This window comes from Triticum dicoccoides, chromosome 3A, assembly GCF_002162155.2.
Source record: "Triticum dicoccoides isolate Atlit2015 ecotype Zavitan chromosome 3A, WEW_v2.0, whole genome shotgun sequence".
NCBI lineage: Eukaryota > Viridiplantae > Streptophyta > Magnoliopsida > Poales > Poaceae > Triticum > Triticum dicoccoides.
The window spans coordinates 439,243,036-439,250,382 of NC_041384.1; positions in this window are offsets into that span (position 1 = coordinate 439,243,036).

A 7,347-nucleotide genomic window follows, 5' to 3' on the forward strand; every position below is an offset into this window, starting at 1 on the left:
GGTCCGCGTCCGCGTGTCCCCTTCCGCGCCAGCGCCTGCAGCCGGGCGTTCGGCCGCGCCCCCCCTCGCCCCCTAGCCCGCGCTCGTCGGGGCTCCGCCTGCTGCCTTCCTCCGTTGGAGCCACCACGCTCGCTGGCCCGCCGCTCACTGTGCCCCCCCCTTGGTGCTGCTGCTCAAGCAGTGGCCGTGGCCATAGCTGCCACCGGCGCCGGACCCCGGTAGCCCGTGGATGCGCCATTTGGGCAGCGCCCAACGCCCGGCGTGCCGCGCCGTCGCGCCTGAGGTCTGCGGTCGGGCGCCCACACGCCCTTCGCCCGTTACGCCCGATCCGCTTAGGCCCCAGGGGCCACTAGACAACGGGCCCCACGCCCAGAACGAAAAAAAATGTGTTATATATAAAAAAATTAATTAATTAATTAAATAATTAATTAACTTAATTAATCCTAATTTAATTAACCTAATTAACTACTTAACCTAATTAACTACTATTAATTAACAGTATAGCCAATGACAGGTGGGCCTGCTGTCCAGTTTGACCAACTCAAACTGCTGACTGGACTAGCCTAGTCATTGACAGGAGGGTCCCACTAGACCCCTTTGACCAGTCAACGGTCCCAGTTGACTGTTGACTGGGAAGTCAACTAGACCCCACCTGTCAGCCCCTTTAGTACATTGTTGTGTACAACCTATGGGTACACTTAGCAATTTCACCTTTAATTTTGAAATAATAAATAAATTCAGAAAATTTTAGAAATTGTTTAAAACTTTGAAAAATCATATAAAATAAACCGTAGCTCGGATGAAAAAACTTTGTACATGAAAGTTGCTCAAAACGACGAGACGAATCCGGATACACTCTCCGTTCGTCCGCCACACATCCCTAGCATAGCAAACACACAACTTTCCCCCTCCGATTCATCTGTCCGAAAACGCGAAACACCGGGAATACTTTCCCGGATGTTTCTCCCCTTCGCCTGTATCACCTATCCCTGCGTTAGATCACCTCTAGCACCACGTTTGTCATGTTATGCTTTGATTGCTCTGTTATTTATTATGTTCCCCCTCCGTTACTTTTCCGGTAGACCCCGAGATTGCCGCTGATGCCCCTGTGATCGACTACGTCGACGACGACCCTCCTTCTTGTCTGAGCAACCAGGCAAGCCCCCCCTTTGATCACCAGATATTGCCTACTCTTCTCTATACTGCTGGCATTAGAGTAGTGTAGCATGTTACTGCTTTTCGTTATTCCTACCCTGATGCATAGCCTGTCCTTGCTACTACTGTTGTTACCATTACCTGCTATCCTACTGCTTAGTATAGGATGCTAGTGTTCCATCAGTGGCCCTACACTCTTGTCCGTCTGCCATGCTATACTACTGGGCCGTGATGACTTCGGGAGGTGATCACGGGCATATACGATATACTTTACACAGTTACATTACCTGTGATACTGTTCGGAGATGGGGGCTGAAGGGGCAGGTGGCTCCATCCAGGTAGTGGTGGGCCTGGGTTCCCGACGGCCCCCGACTGTTACTTTGAGGCGGAGCGACTTGGCAGGTTGAGACCACCTAGGAGAGAGGTGGGCCTGGCCCTAGTTGGTGTTCGCGGATACTTAACACGTTTAACGAGATCTTGGTATTTGATCTGAGTCTGGCCACTGGCTTATACGCACTAACCATCTATGCGGGGACAGTTATGGGCACTCGACGTCGTGGTATCAGCCGAAGCACTTCGTGACGCCAGCGACAGAGCGGCGCGCGCCGGGTTGGACCGCGTAACGTGACTTCCTTTGTAATGGAGGTTGCTAGGTCTGCTCTCCGGCCGCGTACGCAATGTGCAGGTGTGCTATGGGCGATGGGCCCAGACCCCTGTGCGCTTAGGTTTAGACCGGCGTGCTGGCCTCTCTGTTGTGCCTAGGTGGGGCTGCGACGTGTTGATCTTCCGCGGCCGGGCATGACCCAGAAAAGTGTGTCCGGCCAAATGGGATCGAGCGTGTTGGGTTATGTGGTGCACCCCTGCAGGGAAGATAATCTAATCGAATAGCCGTGATCTTCGGTAACAGGATGACTTGGAGTTGTACCTTGACCTTATGACAACTAGAACCGGATACTTAATAAAACACACCCTTCCAAGTGCCAGATACAACCGGTGATCGCTCTCTAACAGGGTGACGAGGAGAGGATCGCCGGGTAGGTTTATGATATGCGATGATACTTGGAGGACTTCAGTCTACTCTCTTCTACATGCTGCAAGACGGAGGCTGCCAGAAGCGTAGTCTTTGAAAGGATTAGTATCCCCTTCTTGTTCTGGCATTCTGCAGTTCAGTCCACATATGATACCCTTATACCATTTGATACCCATGCATATGTAGTGTAGTTCCTTGCTTGCGAGTACTTTGGATGAGTACTCACGGTTGCTTTCTCCCCCCTTTTCCCCCTATCCCTTCTACCTGGTTGTCGCAACCAGATGTTGGAGCCCAGGATCCAGACGCCACCGTCGATGATGACTCCTACTACACCGGAGGTGCCTAGTACTACGTGCTGCCCGCTGACGACGACCAGGAGTAGTTAGGAGGATCCCAGGCAGGAGGCCCGTGCCTCTTTCGATCTGTACCCCAGTTTGTGCTAGCCTTCTTAAGGCAAACTTGTTTAACTTATGTCTGTACTCAGATATTCTTGATTCCGCTGACTCGTCTATGATCGAGCTCTTGTATTCGAGCCTTCGAGGCCCCTGGCTTGTAATATGATGCTTGTATGACTTATTTTAATTATAGAGTTGTGTTGTGATATCTTCCCGTGAGTCCCTGATCTTGATCGTACACGTTTGCGTGTATGATTAGTGTACGGTTGAATCGGGGGCGTCACAAGTTGGTATCAGAGCCAGCTGCCTGTAAGAATCCCCCTTCCAACTCCTTGGCCGAAGTTGAGTCTAGTCATTGCAAAACTTTTACTAACATGGTTGTGTGGCTTACGGGCCCACGTCGCAATTGGGTGGTATTAGGATCTTTTACTCCTTGATCTTTACTCCGGGATTCTGAACTCTCTTCTATTCGGGTTAAACGATTTTTTTACTAAAATCTAACTTTAGGTTCTCGAAAATACTTTCTCCCGGCGAGCCCCTTCAGTCCAGATGATCGCCGGCTGCACCAGAAGATTTCGAAGATACTCTCCGATATTCTCTCGAGACCTTGTGCCTGTTGCTTTTGCAATTCCCTTCCACCGAAATATCGCTATGGATGAATACTTACACCTGTCGTGCTTACTTTTATTCCCAGTCGATCTTGTTATTACAAGATACCCCCAAAAATATTTGGTGCCTACTGCCTTGCAGTTCTTCGCCACCTGAATACCCCTAATGATAAATTCTCGCACTTTCCGAGTATCCGCTCATCCCCAGTTGTTAAGGTGTTTCACAAAAGTTTTTTGAAATACCATTCAATCTTCCGAAGATCTTCAACAACCTATTGCTCTTGAAATTCTTGCTTGCTTGCTTGCATTGGGATTAAATCCTATAAGTCTGGTAATCTTATTGGCATCCTCTGTCATTATCATTTTAAGTCCGTTAATTCAATATGTTGAGGATGCTTGCCTTCCTCAGTCGAATCCTAGAATTCATCCTTCTGGCTCAGACGTCAGTTGGATATGAACTGCTTCTTGACCAATCAATGCCTTGATCGGTTGTGCTTCTAAGTCTATTGAACTTATTCATTTTCGATCAGAACGTTTGCTTATGATCCTTTGTTTTGGAAATCATCATTCCTTTGTTATCTAAACATCGAATTATTCAGATGTTCTATAATATGATGTTGTGCATTCTTTCTTTGTCTGATTGAGTACCGATACTCACATCAGCTCCGTTGTGGATCGCCCGATCCATTGTTGGATTTCATCCGACATCGTCCTTCATATTCAATAACCTTGTGATCCTTTCCATGGGTATATAATGCCTTTGGTAAATTGTATCATCTGCTTTTGAACAATGCCCTACTTTCGAGCTGGTGATGTTTACTATTGCAGCTTGTGGAATATGTTTCCATGATACCCCGATGGGTTGAACATATGCCTCCCTTATTATGTGTGAACTCGAAAGTTTTCACGAGTCATACTCTTCTGGTATTTTGCTAGATAAAATTTCTATACTACAGCTTCATCAAAAGCAAGAAGTAAAATGAAAGGTTATGCATGGAAGAAGTGGGAGTCGACCTTGAGCCTTTGCGTTCATGCACATGGACCCGATGTGAAACTTATCATCGAAGCTTCTTGTAAATGATATTAATTCCCTTGGTATAAGTTCATCTTATATCTGGGATCTGGCCTTTTACAATCGTGGTTCCGACCATGTTCTCTTTTAAATACCATTTTCGATGCAAGTGTAAGCACTTGTCTTATGTGGATCAATACCCCGGTCCAACCTCTACTTTGATCCGTCTTCGAGTATTACCCCCCTGGTATCTCGAGATTATCTTGGAACTGCATAACTTCTTATGAGTTCTTCATCAAGTATTACATTCTCACCGATTACAGTTTTCATGGGCTCTGAGTTATTAATCACTCGAGAACACCGATAAGTGAATCGATTCCGCACTCCGATTCAATAACTCTAAGTAATTCTTGTTGCTTACGAGTTTAATAATCCTTCAAGTCATTCCTAGCCTAATCGGCTATATCATTATCGTGCTAAATTTTAACTGGGCTACCTGGTCCTTAATCTCGGAGCACAACTTTCGATGATGAGCTAAACTTACATCGATCTTCCTCGTCATATCAGTTCACCTTGAGCAACAAGCTTGATTTAAAAGTTTGTGTCCTACCCATGGTTCCAATGACCTTCCGCTTCATCATTTCTTTGACTCGATGTCGTTGCTGATTGTTTACATCTTGAAATCTCTCGACAAATGTGCCGTGAACATCATCAACCTTATGAGGTCTTCCAAGATATCTATCGAATTCTTGATGAGAAATAGCATCCTTTGCCCTCGATGATTTGGGTTATCATCGACAACATTATTGCATTCCATCCAACACAAAACTTGTTCCTGTTTTGTGCTGTACCTTGAGTTCCTTGCTATCCAACTTATGTTATGTTCTACCGCGGAGTATTACCATCTTTGATGTCAAGAATGTTGTGAGGATTGCTCCACCACTTAAGAATTCTTGGTATAGTGATACTTCTCACCATGACCATTCTTTCTTGGTCCTCGTATTGATTCCAACCGGGGTACCAACAAGTGAACGGTGCTGTTTGGATTTTGCCCTTCTAGCAACCCTATTGCTTTGGAGTTAATGATCGATAATTCATTCTTAGCCTATCGGTTGCTGAACCACCATTCTAACATTGATCATGCTACTATAAGCCCACATTTCGGTTGCACCTTTCAACTAATGTTTAACTGTGTATGTTTTCCTCGAGCATACATCATTAAGTCATTTGATCTAGCTAATGTTATCTCCTTGTTCACATAGTTGTGGAAATCCATCTTTTTGGAAATATCAATGGATTGTCGCTGAGTCAATCAATCACCTCCTCACCTCTCCTTGATTTAATGGTGAACCCTTGTTCGGAACTCGCTTCCATAGTTCATTTTCCGAGAATCATATACTGTCGTCTCGTCAATTGTGTTGCACCTCTTCTTCTCAGGCATCCTGAGTCTGAGGTATCCTGACACCAACCAGATCCGAAACTCGATCAGATATGATGATTGGAACATATATCCAAGAGTTATAACTTTGGTCCTTATATGACCCGGCAAGATGATGTCATGCCTAGCACACCTGGCCGGAGGACCTATTGTTATAGTTTCCTTTTTAGCAAGCTTAGAGATTCTTCCATGAGGAAATCGCAAGGTTTACTTTATAAGTTGTTCCTGATGGATCCTTTGTGTATCCAAAGTCTGACCTTTGCTTGAAGACCATGTCAATGCTATCTCGAAGCATGTCTGTGGTACTCCGATCTTCAATAAGAACAGTTAAAGCACCATGCTGAAATTTCTTTATCAAATTATCCAAACACCTTTGTATGGATAATGTTATGAAATTCCTCTCCCCTTACCTAAATGGTTTTCTACTTTCTATCCTATCATGGATATCATGCTATGCTTGTCCTTGGGAAGAATATACCCCTGAATTATGTGTTTAAACACATTTTTCTTTCCATTGTTCTGATTAAATCTCATAGACACTTTTCCCTTTCCATTGGTTTGTTTAAACCCTTTCTATGATCTATATGATATAAGCAGTAGTAATTCCCTGCTTGTGCAAACACATCGGTGTACAACTCTGTCAGTAAGACCCTGTTACTATTGTTGATGACATTCCGGTAACCACCGATGGACGAGAACTTTGCCTATTGGTCCGCCTCGTTTCAACGAGCAGGAAAATGGTTCTCTTTGTCCCTCGCCCTTGGTACCGACGTTGTTGCTGACATATAATTGACATGCTACCCTCTGACATGCCTTACTTGCATGATCGTGCAAGACATCACCGCCTTCCTACTTTTAACCCACATGGTGGGCCCATAACCCACAGTTCCACAGGATCGAAACCTGACTCTCCTGTACACCCCCAGTTTCCAAAGTTATTCCTCATGCTTGGCTTCGTATGTAGTTCACGACCCACCTTCCAGAGATCATCACTTTTGGTATGAAACACAATACTTATTCCCGTTGCTTTGAACCCCTTTCACACTCTGTTTCAAGCAACGACGATTGTCTATCCGCTTCAAACTTCTTATGGTACCCTCGAACTTTACTCTCGATGTGTTTTAATTGTTCAACTCGAGAGGTACTCATATGCTCATTCATGGGTTAATCCCAGTTTATTACCCTTATAGCATTCTGTCATTGCCGATCTGCCACGTTACCTATTAGTAAGTACGAAGGAACCCCCGAAGAAAGGATGACGACTTCATAATGATGACCGAAGCAGTGGAATGAAGACATCAATGTAATACATCGATCTCTTCGAGAAGAGCAGCCAAGATTGAGAAGATCCGTTAGAATTTCGTAACCAGCCCTTTCCCCCTTACTCTACCTCCTAAATCTCGGGACGAGATTTCTTGTAGTGGAGGAGATTTGTAACGCCCGGATAATCTCACTACAGTAATCCCACGCTAATCATGCCATGTCATCCCAATTACTGTTGCTAAACGTCCGTTAGTTGAAATTCAAATTTAAAATTAATGTCGACAATAAAAGTTTTCAAAAATTGAAACAAAAACGTTCGGTGGTTGCCAAATATTACAAAGGTAATTATGGTGCAGCAAACACATTTTTATAAAATATCTAAATAATTCAAAGTGATTTAAAACAGAAAAGCAAATAGATAAAAACAAAACAGAAAAACTAAAACT